General features: G+C 46.4%; 1 protein-coding gene across 1 annotated transcript in view; it reads right to left on the bottom strand.

Annotated features, from left to right (window-relative positions):
* ACCSL (1-aminocyclopropane-1-carboxylate synthase homolog (inactive) like) overlaps positions 1-18,456 on the bottom strand; it is a 79,739-nt gene extending 61,283 nt beyond the window's left edge. The window contains exon 1 of the mRNA XM_059140348.1: positions 18,349-18,456. The gene's annotated coding sequence lies outside the window, so the exon portion shown is untranslated. The remainder of the gene's footprint in view (positions 1-18,348) is intronic.
* Positions 18,457-18,947: the final 491 nt, after the last annotated feature.

Genomic DNA, 18,947 nt, shown 5'->3' with positions numbered 1-18,947 from the left:
GAAGGCACCAGGAAGCCGGGGAAAGGCTATATGCCCGAGGGTGGATGGGATCCAGTTTATGTTCTAAGACCTTCTGTTGCTCTGAGTAAGGGGGCACGGGGCGGGATGGGAGAGAGAGGCAGCAGGGAGACTGGTGAGGGGAGTGTGTGGACATCAGTCAGGATGGGAGGTGACGCCTCTGGCCTGGGGACACCATCCCCGCGCCTCTCGCTGCTTGAAGAGAGCTTTGGCTGGACAGGGAGGAATAATGATGGCTCCCAGGGGAAACGAGAAAGACCGGGGAGGGGCAAAGGAAATGCTCAGCCTCAAACGAGTTAAGGTAGAGAAGCCGTTAGACGTCCAAGGGGAGAGGCTAAGAAGCCGTCTGGATATTCAGAGCAATGACAAGAATCATGGTGACCAAGTTCTGAGTCGTGTTTCTGTTATCCGGGGTGCCTTGGGCCTCCCGCCCCAGACTGGGCCCCTTCAGGCAGGGGCTGAGCCCGGAGTTGTTCCGACGCTTGTTCTCAGCCTCGAATCCACTGCGGCACTAGGACCTGACCGCGGGGATGTGGGGGCTCAGTGAACATCTGTCAAATAAACCTGAATGGACAGAGGCCACTGGGTGTGCAGATGGAGCTGGAAACTGAGACACCAGGGACAGACCCTGCCTAAGCCAACAGTCCCGGACAGACCCTGCCTAAGCCAACAGTCCCACCTGGCCCCCTGGGAAACCCAGCCCTGGGCCTCCCCTTTTCCCACCCCCTCCCTCGGGTCTCCTCCCCTCCTGCCAGCTTCCTGCCAGGAAACAGCAGCCCCCAGGCATACATCATTAACTACAATCACCTCTTACCAGGGAGCTGCACTGCAGTCCTGGAAACACTCTGCCTTCCATTATCTCTGAAGCATCCTTGGAAGCAGCCTGGGAGGGGGGCCTAGGTAGCGCCCGCCCACCCGCCTCTGCCAAGAGGGGAGGTGAGGGAAGAAGCCTTCAGAGCGGTGCTGGCAGAATCGGGACCTCTGTTTCCTTCCCTTCACAAGAGAGTCTGGGAGCGTTGCATTCCCCAAGGACCCTGCCCTTCAAATAGCAGAGAAGCCCCTAAAAAGAGGGAGTGTTAATGGTGGCCCTATAGGTCTTGAGACATCCGGCCAAGGAGAATGCAGGGCTGGGGAAAGCCTTGGGCACATGGGACCTCTCTACACACAGCGCTCTGTGCCTCTGAATAGGATTCCGTGGGAAAGCTAGCCTCCCTCTACATTGTTTTACGTTCCACAATGTTCCGTGATCCAGGCTCACCCTCCACCTGAAAACAACTCCCACTAGCTCTGGCAGAGGGTTCTGTGGAAGGTGATGGAAAGAACTTGCCATGCTGCTTTGACCAACTCCCTTTCTCTCCCTGGGCCTCAGTTTCCCCATCTGACAAATGGAGTAGGAAGTAGTTGCCCAGTTCTCCCCTCCTGCCTTTTAGTTCTGAGTCTCTCTAATTTGAAGGTCCCTGGACCCCAGCTCTAGCCTCTCCCCAGAAGGTTCTAAAGACTGTGGATCTGAAGTCCATCCCCACCCCGCCGCCCTCAGCCCTCTGGTGGCTACAGGAGGCCTTGGTCATTTCCCAGCAGCCACAGCGCAGTCCGGCAGACACACACCACCTGCTCTTCACATCCAAGTCCTGCGGCCCCAGGCTTGGAGAAATTCCCCTCTGTTAGGCAAGGCTGTGACAGGAAAGGGACAAGACCTGACCTCTGCTTGGAAAACCAGTTGTGCAACACAGTCCTGCAAAGGGGAGGCACGTGGCCGACGGGAAAGGCCGTCTGAAGGAGCCAGGGCCTTCTTTGAAATGAATATCTTGGCAAGACCCACAGAGAAATGTCCTTTTGGACACCGCTAACTCTGGGTCACTGCTAATTAATTAATCCAGAGGCTGGCTGCAGTGGCTGTGTCCCCACAGCATCCCTAAATACAGAGCCTCGGGGTCATTGTCAAGGATGCATGGAGTTGCAGGGGCAGGGCCTCGCTTGCGGCTTCTGCACTCCCAAACCCCTTGTTTGTGCTTCGAAGAGAGCTCAGCCTGCAGCTCAGTCATCTGAGCACCCTCTCCCAAGGCAAGCAAGTAATGTTTTCAGTCACAAGGAAAAAGTCATTTTGTATCAAGTCTTGTAAACAAGGCAGGTAATGTCATTTGGGGCTACTAGGGGCAGCGGTGGAGAAGACTACAGAGCATTTTTTTTTCTTCTACTGTTATGTGGTTTGGAAGCTGATGGAGTCTTGGCATTGTGTTTGGAATAAAGCATACTAATGGTCATGTGTGTTAGATACCCATCGCGTGCCAGAAACAGAGCTGGGGCTTTTATACAGGTTTGGTCTCTTTCTCACGGCATCTCCGCAAGACAAATTTTTTTTTTTTTTAAATGTCTATAATTGCTTTAAGGCTGTTAAGGTGTTCCATCTCTTCTTGAAACTTCCTGAAAGACAATTTATGTCTTTCACAGAATTTTTTTGTATCTAAAATTTCAGTTGTACTGGCAGAAAGTTGCTCATAATATCCCCTCTCTCATTTCATGTCTGTAGGGTCTCTCTCTAGTTAGGTCCACTTCTCCCGTCCTGATATTGGTGATTTGTGTTCGCTCTTCTCCTGGGTCCCACGGAGGAGGAAACGGAGGTCCCGCAGGATTACAGAACCAGCAAAGCCACCATCTGTGGGGCAGGTCTGTCCCCCAGGTCTGTCTCCCTCTCCCTGCCCCCCACCAAGATTATTTTGAAGAACAACATTTAAGGCACGACTCACAAAAGTGACCCTGGAAGAATACTCCGATCTTTCAAAATTACTCATGGCCCTTTGACCTCAGTCAACAGCATTCCCTGTGCCTTCCCTCCCACTGGCCACCCCTCCCTGCACTCAGGTCTGCTCACAGCGACCTCCCCGCCCCACTGTCTGAACGAGCACCCCCCACACACAGCCCATCCTACTCCTCTGGGCTTCCCTGTTCCCTTCCTCACAGCAGCGAGCAAGACCTAAAGGGATCCTCTGTATTTGGTGGTCATCTGTCTCCGCGTTAGAAGGTACATGAATGAAGACAGAGACTAAGTCTCTCATACCAGGCACATAATAGGTGCTCAATGGGTATTTATGGAAGAATGAATAAATGAAAACAATGAAATTCTTTGTTTCTTAAAAATATTCTTAACTCAAACTTGGCCTCCGATTTCTCTGTAATTATTTCCAATGAATGAGTTTTGCCGGGAGTTCCTTCATTTAAAACCCTTTAACCAGGACACCTGGATGGCTTAGTCTTGGTTGAGCACCTGACTTTTGGTTTCGGCTGGGGTCGTGATCTCGGGGTTGTGGAACCGAGCTCTATGTCAGGCTCCTCGCTGGGGATAGAGTCTGCTTGGGATTTTCTCTCTCTCCCTCTGTGTTTTCTCTCTCCAAAATAAATAAATAAATAAATGCAATATGTATACATATATATGTGTATATGTAGTAGTAATAAATAAATAAATTTTATATATATATATATATATATATATATATATAGTGTGTGTGTGTGTGTATAGTATATATAGTAGTAATAAAAATTTTTAAAAAACAGCCTTTTAACCAAATCTATTCTCCTATTTGCCTTCTTAAGTCCCTAGAGAGCTTGGGGGAGAGGAGATACGATCCCCTCCATTGAGGGATGCCTGGATGGAGCGCAAGAAGTTGTGGGTGGAGGCTCAGAGCCCCTCAGTGCCTGACACCCACGCTTGGCGGTCGGCCTCCTTTGCGGAGTGCCTTGGCCGAGAGAGCCTCCAACCAGTATCTTCCTGGGAGGCTGCAGCTGAGGGCTGACTAAGGAGATAAAGGCCTGCTCTGGGACTCCCACTTGGAACAGCAAGGCCACCCCGTCCTTGGACTGACCTGGGCGAGAGGTCAACTGTGCCTCAGCCCAGGGCTCCCCCTCTTCCCTCCTGAAGCACCTAGCCCCCGACAGGAGGAAGGACTTCCAGGACCCTCGGATCCCGGGCCCCCACTAGAGGATTGGGCTGTTGGGTGCTCAGGTCCCAGTCTGAGTGCTAGGGACTGAGTGCTCACAGCCTGCCTCCCCACTTCCTCCCCTTTGTGAGACACACACACACACACACACACACACACACCCCCCAGTAAAGAAAGTGGATAGTATAAAGTGGAGATACGTTGTATAAAGAAAAGTTTCAGAATGGGTAAGTGGTCATGAGGGTTTTGGGGTGGGGAGGCCCCAGGAAGGCCTCTGGGAGGGGACGAAGGGGAAGGATGGGGTCAGCTGAGGGTCCCACTCAGCCCACAGCCCTCTGACTAAGGTCCTCTGGGAACCGCTCGGGTTTTGACCCCTGTGACCGAGGAAAGGGGTTGTTGGTATACCCCGCAGGTCCCCTTCTGACCAGCCCCCGTGCTCCAGTGAGCTGACTCTGTCACCAAAGCCTTCTCAGCAAATGGATTTTGGTTACCCCACACCCTTAAAGTCACAAACAGGGGGTGCCTGGGTGGCTCAGTGGGTTAAAGCCTCTGTCTTTAGCTCAGGTCCTGGGCCCAGGGTCCTGGGTTTGAGCCCCACATCGGGCTCTCTGCTCGGCAGGGAGCCTGCTTCCTCCTCTCTCTCTGCCTGCCTCTCTGCCTACTTGTGATCTCTGTCTGTCAAATAAATAAATAAAATCTTAAAAAGAAAAAAAAGTCGCAAACAGACCTAACCCCAACACCTGTCACTCTCCTTGTGGGTCCTCCAGAGGGTGTTTTGAATGGCAGTGGAGAGAGAAAAGGAGATTGGGAAGTTGCCTCCCCCCACCCCAGGGAGAGGGGGTGCAGAAGAAGGGCCTGGGGCAGAAGGAAGCCGGGCTGGCCTCCTCAGAATCTGCCCCCCCACCCCACCCCACCGCAAGCTAATAGCAAGCGCAGGCAGCAGGCTACACCCCTCCCCACCCAGGCACTCTGCCAAGATATCTTGGGAGGAGGATCCTGAGCAAAGGGTCCCTAGGGTTTAGCTTCTGGGCTGGCTTCCTGGAGCTTAGAAGGCAAACTACTCAGAGTAAGAGCAAGAAAGATGAATTCCTTCCTATGAAACACCCGTGGATGGTGGGGCGCTGGGAAGGGGTCGTTGACTGAAGTTGGGAGGGAAATATATAGGGTTGTATTGAGAGAAAGGCGTTCTCCTTTAACATATAAGCATTTGTCAGAAATGCCCCTATAAACAGGATTATTTTAAGTGATGAAAGCTCATAAAATACTATATGTACCATGAGGTGAGGATATAAAACTATTAATATGAAGGAAGAACAGAAAGTACAGAAAGATTAACAGGGATGGTACACAGGTGACTTTCTTCTTGTTCTTTCTACTTTTTGTTCTGTATTTTGTGATTTCTTCTATTTTCTATTTTCTGCAGCTTTTCCCCCCTGTGACGAAGGGCCACGACCACACAACAGGACCTCTGCCCCAGCCCCCATGAGATGTCACTGACTCATCAAGCTTTGGTCTGAATTAGGCTTGAATGCAACAGAAACCATGAGCGTTTGACTTCAGGCAGCTACAAACCACCCAGAACCCCATGCATGAGGGCTCTTCCTTGGTCCTTTACCCAGATTTAAGGGAGAGCAACTGGAAACATTCCTTACCGGGAAATCATAACGACAACAATAATCAGTACCAAAGGCTTTCCTAATGAAACCCCAAGTCAAAAATCTTTCCCATTTAGGGTTAAAGTGGGGCCACATTAGTTAAAAGAGTGTAAACTCCTTACCAGACCAGCTGACCTTCGAGAACAGGACAGGCTCAGAGCTGGAAGAAGAGCAGTCCTTCTTTTTATCGGTGAAAACCCCACCTCATCCAGCAGGAAGTCGCACACATTTTATTTTTACTTACTTACTTATTTATTTAGTTTTGGCATCAAGTACGTGAGGTGTTTCATCAACCCCAGTGAGCGCTGTCTCAAGAAGAAAGAGGAAAACAAGTCTCCCCACCTCAAAATGATGGGGCGGTGAGAGATACGGTGCCTCCCTGCCCAGGTGGGAACAAAATCCACCTGTAGGCATGGCCAAAAGTCCTTGGCAGTGGGGTGCCTGAGGAGGGAGCTTCTGGGCCCCTTGTCCCCACCACCCTGTCAGGACCTCAGAAAAACCTCTATTACTCATGCAATGATCTGTATGAACTTGTAGTACTAATCTGAGATCTTCTTGTAACCCGTGAGTGAGTGCCTTACAAAACACTTGACAAAATGGCGGGTCAAGGAAGGACCTAAATTGTCTTGGGCTGGAGCTCTCCTGAGGCAAGTAAAGGAGAGATGCTTCCCATCCAGTGACATGAGTCTCCACTATTATTACCCATTATGAAGACTGTATCCTCTGTGTTATACGAAAATGATGCCCTTTATCACCCACAACAACCCTGAAAGCATTTATCTCCCCATTTTACGGGTGAGGAAAATGAGGCTCAGAGACATCAAGTGACTTGCTAAAGATCACACAGCTGGTGAGTGTTGAGGTCAAGAGTCAAACCCAGTCAATCAGGCTGCACAACTGGGCACCACTGTTAGATTGAGGGCCAGATGTCTCCAAATAATCTTGGTGGGTTCCTTAGGCAGGATACCCAGTATATCCATTCCCAGTTGTGGCTGCAACAAATCACGCAAACTTCGTGGCTTAACAACATAAATGTATTATTTTAGAATTTGGAAGGAAGTCAGAAGTTTACAATTGGTCTCACTGAGCTAGACTCAAGGTGCTTTTAGAGCTGTCTTCCTTCCTGGAGGCTTAGGGGGAAATCCATTTCCTTGTCCTTTCTGCCTTCCAGAGGCTGCCTGCATTCCTTGGCCAGCGGCCTCTCCCAGCATCTTCAAAGCCAGCAAAGGCCATAGCATCTTTCTCATGATGCCAGCTCCTTGGTTCTCACTCTTCTGGGCCCCTCTTCCCTAGGTCAAGACCGTGTCATTACACCGGGCTATTTAGGTAATCCAGGAGAATCTTTTCAGAGTCATCTGATCAGCAACCTTACTTCCATTTGCAGCCTTAATTCCCCTCAGCCATGTAACAAAGCTTATTATTCACAGGTTCTGAATTAGGTCCCAGACATGTGTTTTGGTGGAGGGGGGTACATTATTTCACCTATAGTGACTTCAAGAAGCCACCAAAGTCAGGGTCTGGTTTTCACCCACATGTGCCATTTGAGAAACTGATTCATCCTGACCAAAATGCCCAAGAGACTGATTTCCAGGCCAGGAACATCAGTGATACGTCACAGTTGGAAGCATGGCTGTCTGGTCCTGAGAGTGTCAGAAAGACCCGGTGTGAGGATTATCTAGCCAAACCTATTCATGGTGACTTCACAAAAGTAATATCTGCTCAGGCAACATAGTCAAACATTACAGAAGTGTATGTCTGGGAGGCACCATAATGTGTTCATGGGAACCCGCCTCTCGCTCTCAGTGGGGCACACAGCTGGCCCTCCCTTCCCAGCTTTCCCTCTAGTCCTGTGTGGACACGTCACATGTTCTGGCCCAGGGGGACAAGCAGAAGTGAAGGGTGTCACTTGCAGACCTGGTCCTAGAAAGCCTCCTCAAGGGCATCCTCCTGGGACACCCAGTACAGAAAATGGCAGTTCAGGATGGATCTGGAAAATTGCATCACTGGTCAAGATACCTGCTCCTGACTTCATGAGCCAGAGAAGAAGTTATACTGCATATACCAGGTGGCTTTGGTAGTTGGTCATACCAGCTCTCACTACTTTATTTTTTTTAATTAGCATATAATGTATTATTAGTCCCAGGGGTACAGGTCTGTGAATCACCAGGTTTACACACTTCATAGCACTCACCAAAGCACATACCCTCCCCAATGTCCATAACCCCACCACCCTCTCCCTAGCCCCCTCCGCCTGGCAATGCTCAGTTTGTTTTGTGAGATTAAGAGTCTCTTATGGTTTATCTCCCTCCCGACCCCATCTTGTTTCATTTATTCTTTTCCTACCCCCCCAAACCCCCCATATTGCATCTCTACTTCCTCATATCAGGGAGATCATATGATAGTTGTCTTTCTCCAATTGACTTATTTCACTAAGCATAATACCCTCTAGTTCCATCCACATCGTTGCAAATGGCTAGACATGTAGGTTTTTGTTAAATCTTTGAGAATGACTTATACCAGGCAAATATATAGCATATACCTATAGGACAAATATAGAAATCGTACCATGACATGAATGTTATTTTTCAACTTGTTCTTTTCATTTAGCAACAGACCAAGGGCATCCTTCAATACTTGTAGATCAACTTGGCTGTTTTTGGAACAGTTTTATTAAGGCTAAAGCGATCTACAAAGGACCACACATATTTGATGAGTACAATTTGATGAGCCTGGAGATCTGCAAACACTCGTGGAATGATCAAGACGATAGGCATACCCAGCACCTCTCAGAGTTTCCTTCAGTGTGTGTGTGTGTGTGTGTTTGTACCTGACATGAGATCTGCCTTGCTAACAGATTGTGAAGCAGACAAAGCTATCCTGTGAACTCTAGACTCTACTGCTTCTCAGACTTCGGGCGAAGAAGAAGTGTATCTACTTATTTTTTTTTTTAGTAGCATCACATTTCTTGGTATCGGCTGCCCTATAATTTATGTTGCCAATCGCCCTTCATAGATGTTCCAAATGATCACAGTTTTTTGATGGTATGAATAACGCACTCTGGGCTTCCCTGTACATACAGCTCTGCTCAGCCTCGTGTGGCTTCCTGGAGGCCAAGTTCCTACAAGGAGAACTGCTGGGATCAAAGACTGACTCGTCTACCCAATGTAAGGGCTGTCATCAATTGGCCTTCCCCGAAGTTTGTACCAGTGTCAACGCTAATGAATAGTGAATGGAAGGGCCTGTTTTCCCAAACCCTTGCCAATGCTGTGTGCCATCGAGCTGTTTCATCTCTGCCAACTTGTTAGATAAGAAGTGGCAGCTTATTTCCCTTGGCATGCCTTAATATGCCTCAGTTTTAATAAGATGCATTGGTGGTTTGTGTTTCTGCTTTCATCCTGAAGTCCTTTGGTGAGCACGGTATGACAGGGTAGGGAATGGATGGTCCCGAGGGACATCCACGCCATGAAACACCCAAAGGACGATTGTTAACACAGGACGGAGCCCACTTCCGGCAGTGACACATTCGTGGATGCTTACAGCAGAGTAAAGCATGCCACACCCTCCCTTTGGGCCCATGACAGCATGGAAGAAATCATTATTAAATAAATGCCTACTATGTACCAAGCACTGGCTATATACGCCGGGGCACAGAGGAGACGATGAGACAGTCATTCCTTCACTCCTTTTCCTTCGCTCCTTTTCTTTCTAAGAGAAAGTGATTTTGTTCACCCTTCCTGCGGCTCTGGGCTGGGTCCCTCCCCACCCCGCAGAGGGCTGGTCCCTGAGCCACCTGAGTATTCAGCATCATCCCACTCCCTGGGCCACGTGACTAGCTGGGGGTGGCACCTGTGACATAATTCTGGCCAATGACACATTTGGGACCATCGGACAGGGGGCTTCCGAGGAGACTTTCTTTGTGCCTAAAAAGACACACACACGAGGCTTGATCCTGCCTGGAGCTGCGGCAAGGACCTTGGCATCAGGAGGGGAGTGAGGCCAAAAGGATGAGCCGATTGCCTGGGGATGGTGCAGGGGAAAGACAGAGGCTTTTTGGAACCTAGACGCCACCAATCCTAAACTTCTTGCAACGGGATAGCAAGCCTTCCTAATTAGCCGCCTCGGTTGGAGTCTCCCATGACTTGCAACTGTAAACGTGCTTCATAGCAGGGAACCCTCATGCGGAGAGGCAAGGATCAGATGGCAGGCTTGGACTCTGAAGGACGAAGAGGAGTCAGCCCTGAGAAGAGTGTTCTAGGCAGACAGGGTGGCGGGTGTCTGCGTATGCTGTTTCCCCGCGTAGAAGTGGCCGAAGCCAGCTGGCAAGAGGGCCGCGAAGAGACGATGGCGGAGATAGGATGGCGCTGGCACAAAGAGCTGTGTGAGCCGTCATCAGGAGCTCGCACTTTCTCTAGAGGGTTCTACGGAGCCGTAAAAGTCCTGAGAGTAGACTGATGGGGTCACCTTTGCATCAGCTATAGCTGGGAGAGCTAAGGGTGAAGGCAGACGGACCAGCCGGAAAGCTGCTCCCACCACTGGCCTTGGATTCCCCTGGCTTCCTTCTCGACATGGTGGGGCCTCTCTCAGCTTCCGTGCTCACGTTGCCAGAGAACGCCTCTCCAACTCAGAAAGACTGCTGTGACCTCGTGTGTGCCAGGCTCTGCTAGGACACCTGACCCTGCTCCCCGAGACACTCAGAGACGCACAGGTGCAACCCCAGTGTCCACCAACAGACGAAGGGAATCCACAAAATGTGGTGTACATCTACAGTGGGAGAAGGAGGGTGCTCTGACGGCTGCCCAGCACAGACAGATCCTGATGGCATCATGGGAAGTGAAACAAGCCCGTCACAAGAGGACAGATCCTATGAGAATCCCCATACATCAGGTTCCTAGGGCAGTAAGTCCCCAAACTTCCGCAAGTAGAATGGCGGCTGCCAGGGCCCCAGGGGAGAGGAGAGGGGTCCGTGCTCAGTAGGTACAGAGTCCCCATCTCGAGATGGCTGGTTGCGGTGACTGCATGGTGTGAAGGTACATAATGCCATCGGTGGTAGGCTTAAGACAGTCAGAAGCGTAACCTTCATGTTATGCATATTTTGCCACAATACAAATTATTTTTAAGGCCAATAGAGAGGGCTACGTCTAGCACTTAGAGCCACGTAACTGATGACAGAAGAAAGGAAAGTTTCCAGTGAGAAAAATGCCACCAGGGAAAAGGGAAGGATGGTCAGCAAGTACAGATTTTGAAAGAAGTCAAGAGAGGGTTCAACAGATGTGGGGAAGGGGAACTCATGTTCACGTACACACCAGGCTCTGGGCGATTTTCATGTCCCTGGTGTTATTCTCTGGATTCCTCATCGAGACATTTCAGGTCTGTTTTGTTCCCATTTCACAGATGAGGACACAGACTTAGAGGCTCAAACTGGCTTTCCCAAGATCCCCCTGTGAACGGACAGGGGATTTGGCATTGGCGTTCCAGAGGCAGAAGGCTCGCCTCCCCACCTGGCCTCTGGGGAGCCGGTGGTCCGGCCCGGTGAGAGCCCAGGGCTAGGTCGGAAGTAGGGAAGAGAAGGCGGAAAAGGCAGGTTAGGAGTCTTGAACGCCAGGCTAGGTGTCTGCACTGAACTCAGGAGACAACTTAGGAACGACTAAAGGTTTGGATCTCAAAAGCTGCACTGAATTAACTAGAACTAACGTCTTCAGGTTAAGTGCTGATCTTCCCTATTCAATGGAGGTGCTGGGTGAAAAGCTAAGCTTTTTCAGAACTGGGCCCCACAGGCCTGCTGTTAAAGATGCATGTATCTAGAAGCCTCCTTGAGGGGCTAAGTTGAAGGCTGCTTTACATTTTATCCCGGCTTTGGTTTCCTTCCTCTCCAATTCCACTTTCGTGCCTCCTCCCAGCGCCCCTTGTTTCTCTTGGCAGGCAGAGAAAGCCCAGTGAAGCATCAGTCTGTGGCCCAGGTAAGGCTTGGCCTCAGAGGCCCTCGACCGGCAGGGTGATGCCAAGAGGGAGGAGGAAGCTGACAGAAGGCATGGGATCCAGCTCGGCTTACTGCACCGACGCCCGGCTTGGGTTAGGACAGGACAGAGCAACCTTCGGGGTTGACAGCCCCTGGCCTCCATCAAAGCCTGCTGCGACAAGTTCGGTGTGAATAAGGGACTTCTCAATACCACCCCTCAGCTTTCGCTCGGGCGGGACTGACACAAGCAAAAGACATCTGGTTGCAGTTCCTGTCAGCCACCCAGCTCTCCCACCAGAGACACACCTGCCCTCCTTGACAGTGGCACCAGCTTGACAATGACTCACTGGAACACCCTTCCCTTTGGAGGTGACCCAAGGGGAGCCACGAGATCAGCAACCTGAGCCAGAGATGACACCAAAAATCCCCCGCGAGCTGGAAGCACATCTGGGCATTATGGGGCCGACTGGGTCACTTCCCTCCTTTAATAAAAAAATGACCTTCTTACTCTTAATTTGGAATCATGTCAAAGATACGGAAAGTGTGAAAACCGGCGCCCCCTATATCCCATCACCCAGATGAAACAGATTTAACGTTTTATCCTAGGAAGACAGCCGCAAAAAGACAGCGAGAAACTCACCTACACTTTCCACTTTCACATCTCCTACCTGAGGTCACCGCCATGACGCATTCTCACACGTAAGTTCACCGTTTGCTTCCAGTGTACATCCGCACTAACTCATAGCGTTTTCTGTGATTCTGAGGATCTGAGTTTGCTGCAAGCATGCCTTTGTAGGGGCTCCTGTGGGGCAGAGTCAGTGAAGTGTCCTTGGTTTCAGCTCAGGTCACGACTTCGGGGTCATGAGATTGAGTCCCGCGTGGGGCTCTGAGCTCAGCTCGAAATCTGTTTAAGATTTTCTCTCCCTCTCTCCCTCAGCCCCTCCTGCTCAAGCACGCACTCTCGCTCTAAAATAAATAAATATATTTTTTAAAAAGCTTCCATTTGTAATTTACCTTAAATACTCAATATAATGTATTTATAGTTTCTCCATGTAGAAACACACAAATCTAGTTCATTCATTTTTAACAACTGATTAGCTTTTTGTTCTATGATTGTGAGGATACAGTTATGTTACGTGATCACAAAGGTCTGATTCACTGAGGGATAACAGGGTTGTCTTCAACTTGTTTTGCTTTCTTTCATTTTGTTGCTTCTATGCATGCAATTAACGTCCTTGTCTGTGTTTCTTTATGCACTGATGAGAAAGTTTCTCCATAGATACCTAGAAGTAGAATCCTTAGGTCACAGTGCAATGAATATTTTCAGATTTAGTAGGTATGACAAAAGTCTCACTAAGGGGAGACCCACCTGCAAATATTATTACACACCCACCTGCAAATACTATTAGATTAGATCATTACTGCTAAATTGGTGGATGTGAAATTTCACTGTTGTTGTAATTTGTATGTTTTGATTTCTAGGGAGGTCGAGCATCTTTTTGGTAAAGCTGCTAGATGAAACACAGGAAGCCTAGGACATATGCGGTGCATCTTTTAACTTGATATATGATGTATCTTTTGTATATGCAGAATTGGGTTTTTAAAAATTTCAGTAAAGTCATAAAGACGTAAAGACATTCCTTCTATGTGTTCTGCTAAAAAAAAAAGTCTCAAATCTGTGTGAAATTTATAACTGCATGTGGTGTGAGTTAGTAACTTAACTTTATGTTTTTCCATATGGATAGCTATTTTCCCCAACAGAATATATTAAATTGTCCATCCTTGCCTCACTGATCTACAGGGTCTTTATTTTTTAATTTTCATTTATCTATTTGAGAGAGAGACAACGAGCAATGGGGAGAGGTTGGGGAGAATGGGGAAGGAAAAAGAGACTCCCTACTGAGCAGGAGGCCTGATGGGGGACCCAATCTCATGATCTGGATATCATGACCCAAGCCAAAGGCAGATGCCCAACCAACTGAGCCACCCGGATGCCCCTGCAGTGTCTTTCTACGGAGTCTATATTCCCATACTTATGTGGGTCTGTTTATAGGTTCTCAGTTCCATTCCACTGTCTTTGTCTACCCCTCCCCCAAAACACAGTGTTTAATAATTATTTTTTTAAAGATTTATTTATTTATTTATTTGAGAGCGAGAGAGAGAGAGAGAGAGCAAGTGCATGCACGTGTGCAAATGTGGGGAGGGGGCAGAGGAGAGCTTCACAAGCTCTTTTGTGAAGTACAATCCAGAAGAGGACATAAAGCAAAAGTACATTATCTCCTGTGCACAACAGTGATAAAGCAAACACCCATAAGATCACTGTCCAGCTAAGAAAGTGACCATCATTGGCAACGGTTAAATTCAAGCATACTCCCCACTCAGCGAGGAGCCTGCTGTGGGTTTCCATTCCACAGCCCATGAGATCACGACCTGAACTGAAACCAAGAGGCAGACACTTAACAAACTGAGCCACCCAGGTGCCCTAAGTATTACTGCCTTAGTAAATACTAGTGTCATATGGGATAATTTTTCCAATTTTCTCCAAAATTATCTTTATTCTTGTAAATGAATTGGTCTTCAACAAGAATTCTCACCCAATCTGATAGCAGAGATTTATTTGCAGATATAAAAGTCTTATCAGTACATCCACAAAACCTCTTTCTTTTGTTTCCAGAGTGCTGTGATGACCATGAGGTGCTTTTAGCGCACACGGCCCGGCACGGAGGCTCAGAAATTAGACTACACATTTCACTTCCCAGCTCTGTCCTCTAGTGCTCTGACTCTGAACTTCACATGTTGATGCCCTGTTTGCACAGCTTCAAATGGGGATTTAAAAAAAAAATAGAATCTACCTCATAGGGTTGTTATGAGGGTTAAATAAGTTAACAGGTATAAAGAGCTTTACTTACTATTAGGTAATAGAAAGCACAGAATTAAATGTGACTAAAGGCTTATGCTTTGTCGTCAGGCTGCCTGGAACAGAAATGCCCGCACCATTTATTCATCTACGAAATCAAAAACAAGCTCTTTTGTGAAGTACAATCCAGAAGAGGACATAAAGCAAAAGTACATTATCTCCTGTGCACAGCAATGATAAAGCAAACACCCATAAGATCACTGTCCTGCTAAGAAACTGACCATCATTGGCAACGGTTAAATCCGCTGAACTGGTCCATACTGCAGCCCCTTGCTCTCCCCCACCCCAGAGATGAGCCCTGCACAGACTCTTAACTGTAATCAAGATGCTGAGCCTGCTTTAACAACCATCTTTATCTCTATTGGTCTCCATGTTTTGTTTTGTTTGAAAACCTACTTTGTCTAATATTCAAGTAATTATACTTATTATTTTTTTAATTTTTTAGTTTTTACATGGGATTCTTTCTTTAAGCCTTTTGTTTTCAATGTGTCTTTATGCTTTCGATTCATCTCCTGGAAACAGCGTAGAGTTCAATGTTTCAATCGCCTGATATCCTTAATTTCAAACTGAAGTCATTAGTCTATCATTACAAGTATGTAAATTGATTGGGGTTATTTGGGCTTATTTATTTGGATGTATTTGGGTTTAAAATCTATCGCCTTATTTTGCTCTTTCTACTTAGCCCACCTGCTGTGTTTCTTTTTCATTTTTCTTCTTGTTTGCCTTTGGATGGATTGAGCAATTGCTTTCATTCCATTTTCCTTCCCCACAGTTAGCAACAGACAATATGCAACCCTCCCATTCCTTACGCTCTTATCCTAGAAATTACAACGTGTGTCCCCAACTTGCCAGAGCCCGGTGTGACTGCATACCTAATCCTCTTTCCAAACTGTGCAACCTTCTGTGGACCCTTTACTCCTGCATTTCTAACCTTGCAGCACAATCTCCCTTCTGCCTGGAACTCGAGTGCAGCGGTTCTGAAAAATCTTTATTTTGATTTTATTCTTTTTAAACTCTTTATTGTGAAAACTTTAGGTGTAAACTGACATGAGCAAAAGAAAAGAAACTGCTGCAATGAACCCCACTGGCAAAATAACAATAATAATAATTATTACATATAATAATATATAAAATATGTTATATATAATAATAAATTATTAATCATATGATATAAAATTATATATAACAATATAATTTTATATTAATATAAATTAATATTATATTAATATAATATTAATATATAACAATATAATTTTATACCATATATTATATATTAATATTATATTGTTATATATATAATATTATTATATTTTATTATATATAATAATATATTATTATGTTATAATATAAATATATTATTTATTATATATTATATAATTATATATATAAATAATTATATATACTATAAATATAATTATCATTATAATATAAATAATAATTATTATATAATAATATAATATTAATATATAATATAAAAATTATATTGTGATATATTTATGTTATAACATAATATATAACATTATAATGATATAATAATAATAATAAGTTTCAGCAACTCCCAACTCACGTCCAATCCTGTTTCCTTGGCTTCCCACCCACGTCTGTTTACCCAGAATTCATTAGTGGTAAATATCATACTGGTTTGCCTATAAATATGTTTATCTTAAGAAGGTGGACTCCCTTAAAAAAAAAAACCATACTGTCCACCAAAAAAAAAAAAAAACAGTGACAGATGTGAACTAAACTTAAGGAGGTAATCATTCTACAGTACGTACATACAGCAAATCATTATGTTGTACACCTTAAACTAATACGACATCATATGTCAATTATATTACAATAAGATTGAAAAAAAAATGCCAGCCAGGGGAGAAAGTGCCGGCAATCAATCCTTTCTATCATCACAGATCCTGATGTTCACATTTCCCTAATCGCCCCACTAGTTTCTGTTCCTACTCTTCATCTGTGTAAGCTGGGAATAAATGAGTTATTTGGATTATTAGTGGTTAACTTGCCACCTCCGCTTCTTCACCTCTGTAGAGGCTCCCCTCCACCTCCTCTTGGTCTTTCATTTTCTGTTGCTGCTGTTATCGCAGAGACAGTCTGGATTCTGCAAACTACACCCCTTCACTGTCATCTAACATGCCCCTCTGTTCCGCATTTTTCCCGTGCATTCAGGATTGGATCTGGAGACGTCATCAAATTCAGGCTCAATTACTTGGCAAGACTACTTCCTAGGTGAGGCTGCCTTCTACCACCAAGAAGCACGTAGTGTCTGGCTGTTTCCCTCTGGGGAATGTAAATAGGAAGGATGTTCACTGCCTAGATCCACAACTTCATCAGAGGTGAGATGTGGCAGCAAGGACTAACTCTAGCCGTCCTTCTCCAACCTTCTCCATTAATCGGCTGGGGTCCTCATGCGGACAGGAACTCCCTCATCAGTCCTTTGGTGATTGTGAAGTACAGTTGACATAGAAAAGGCAGAATAACTGATTCTTTCCCTATCATTGCCATTTCCAAAATGATTTGTTCTCCCAAACATCTTTGGTATCTCCCAAAGATGATTAAGGAGATCTTTATCACTATAGAAATTATGCAGCTAAACATATTTGGTGTGTTTCAATCCACTACACTTATTGTCCTTATTGATGCTCCAATTATCCCATCAGTAGGCAGCAGGAGCTCGTTCAAGTTGGCTCCTGAGTCCTTTGGACGGACTCTCATAGCCTTTAAGAGATTCTTTGCTTTTTGGTGAGAAAGAAATATTCTAGGCTCACCCTGTATATTTTCCCAAAGATCCACAGTAGTTTTTTGGTGGCCAGTGGTATTTAAAGACCATAATCTGGGCACCTGGGGTAATTTTCACTACTAGGTTAGTCCTTGTTTCTGGATTTTTCCATGGACAGAACTAGAAAATGTGTTCTTATTTTTAAAATAAAATACATCGCAAATAAAATAAAATAAAATATATCGCAAGAAGAAAAACATTATGACTTGATACTGATACTTGCAATTCCAATTTAGGAGTCCAGTGCATTTACTTATTCTCACTCCTCCCTCGCACACCAAAAATTGTGGTTCTCAGTGACCCCGGCGTATTTATTCATTTGCTTTCTCCTGCCCAGAGCCAGGACCAGGGCGAGGCAAGTGAGACCCCTATTGTGAGAAAGTTCCAGAGGCACCACCCTTGGGCTGGGGCAGGTATGGGAGCACCTCCTCACCCATGCTGGACCCCACATGGCCACCGGAGGAAAACTGAGATAGAAAGTTCTGGGTTGGGATCTTGCATCTAATAAATGAAGGCAAACAGAATGCTGCCACATTGCCTAACCCGAGGGAACTATGGCCAGCGAAAGGTCCCGACGCCCTTCTTCCATGGAGGATTCCAGAGTTCCTCTCTCAACCCTTCCTGCAGCCGCTGCAGTGCTCCTCCGCCTTTTCTCCTTCATTAGACATTTCTCTTTTCTCTCAGGATCTAGGAGCTCCCTTGTCTATCAACTGCATTCAAATTGTCCTGCCCTCGCCCACCACAGGGGCTGGAGGCAGACCAAAGCAATTCTTTAGATGATGAACATGGGGATGATATCTGATTAAGCATTATGACCCTGCAAACTATTATTACATGTACTGAGGTTTCTCTTCCCTGTCGATATCAAAACCAATCAAAGAACAGGGCATCTACATTAAAACACACACACACACACACACACACACACACACACACACACACACGACTCTGTAACGTAGATGCAAGTAGGATGCATAAAATGTAACAGTCACACATTACAGCTACCACTTCGACTCAGGTAGTGTGTAGAGCGTATTACACAATAGCTATGTAGCTGTCTAGGATAAATAGTGTCAGGTTACCTTGCAAAGTCTTCGTCCCCACCCATATATTTGGTACTGAAGAGTTCTCATGCTGGGTCACATCATATAGTCTTTTCTCGAGGACACTGGGCGTCAACGACCGGTGTAAACCAGCATCCCTTTGGGTGGATAGATGCTTATGAAAGAGAAAAATTCTTCTTAGAGATCATGATTCAGCATTACTGGGGTACAGCCCAAGAGTCTGCATGAACCAGCTCGCTGTGATTCTGCTACAGAGAAGTTCCACTCGTGGGTGTTCTTCTCCTGCTCCTGGCTCATGGCTTGGGTTTTAAGTGAACTTTTTCTTGGAATCGATATTCACCCTTTACTTGGTCCTGTTGGTAAACCACATACAGAAACTTCTCTCTTGTGCCTGGCAGGGACAGTGAATCACTTGTGCCTTAGGGTATGTCTCCTAATCTGCTGGGTTTAGTTCTGATACCTACCGGTGGGTGTGGACTTCATAGGGGCATAAAACTGTCTTCCCAGAAGGGGAAAGACCTGGTCACCGGCAGGTCTACACAGCCAAGCACAGCTCTCAATTTTAGACAGGTTGTAAGGCCACTCCGGTGTCCGCATGACTCGCCAGAAACACCTCA

This window comes from Mustela lutreola, chromosome 1 (assembly GCF_030435805.1).
Source record: "Mustela lutreola isolate mMusLut2 chromosome 1, mMusLut2.pri, whole genome shotgun sequence".
Lineage (NCBI taxonomy): Eukaryota > Metazoa > Chordata > Mammalia > Carnivora > Mustelidae > Mustela > Mustela lutreola.
Note: the sequence above shows the minus strand (reverse complement) of the source record. Positions and strands in the feature narration are given on the sequence as shown.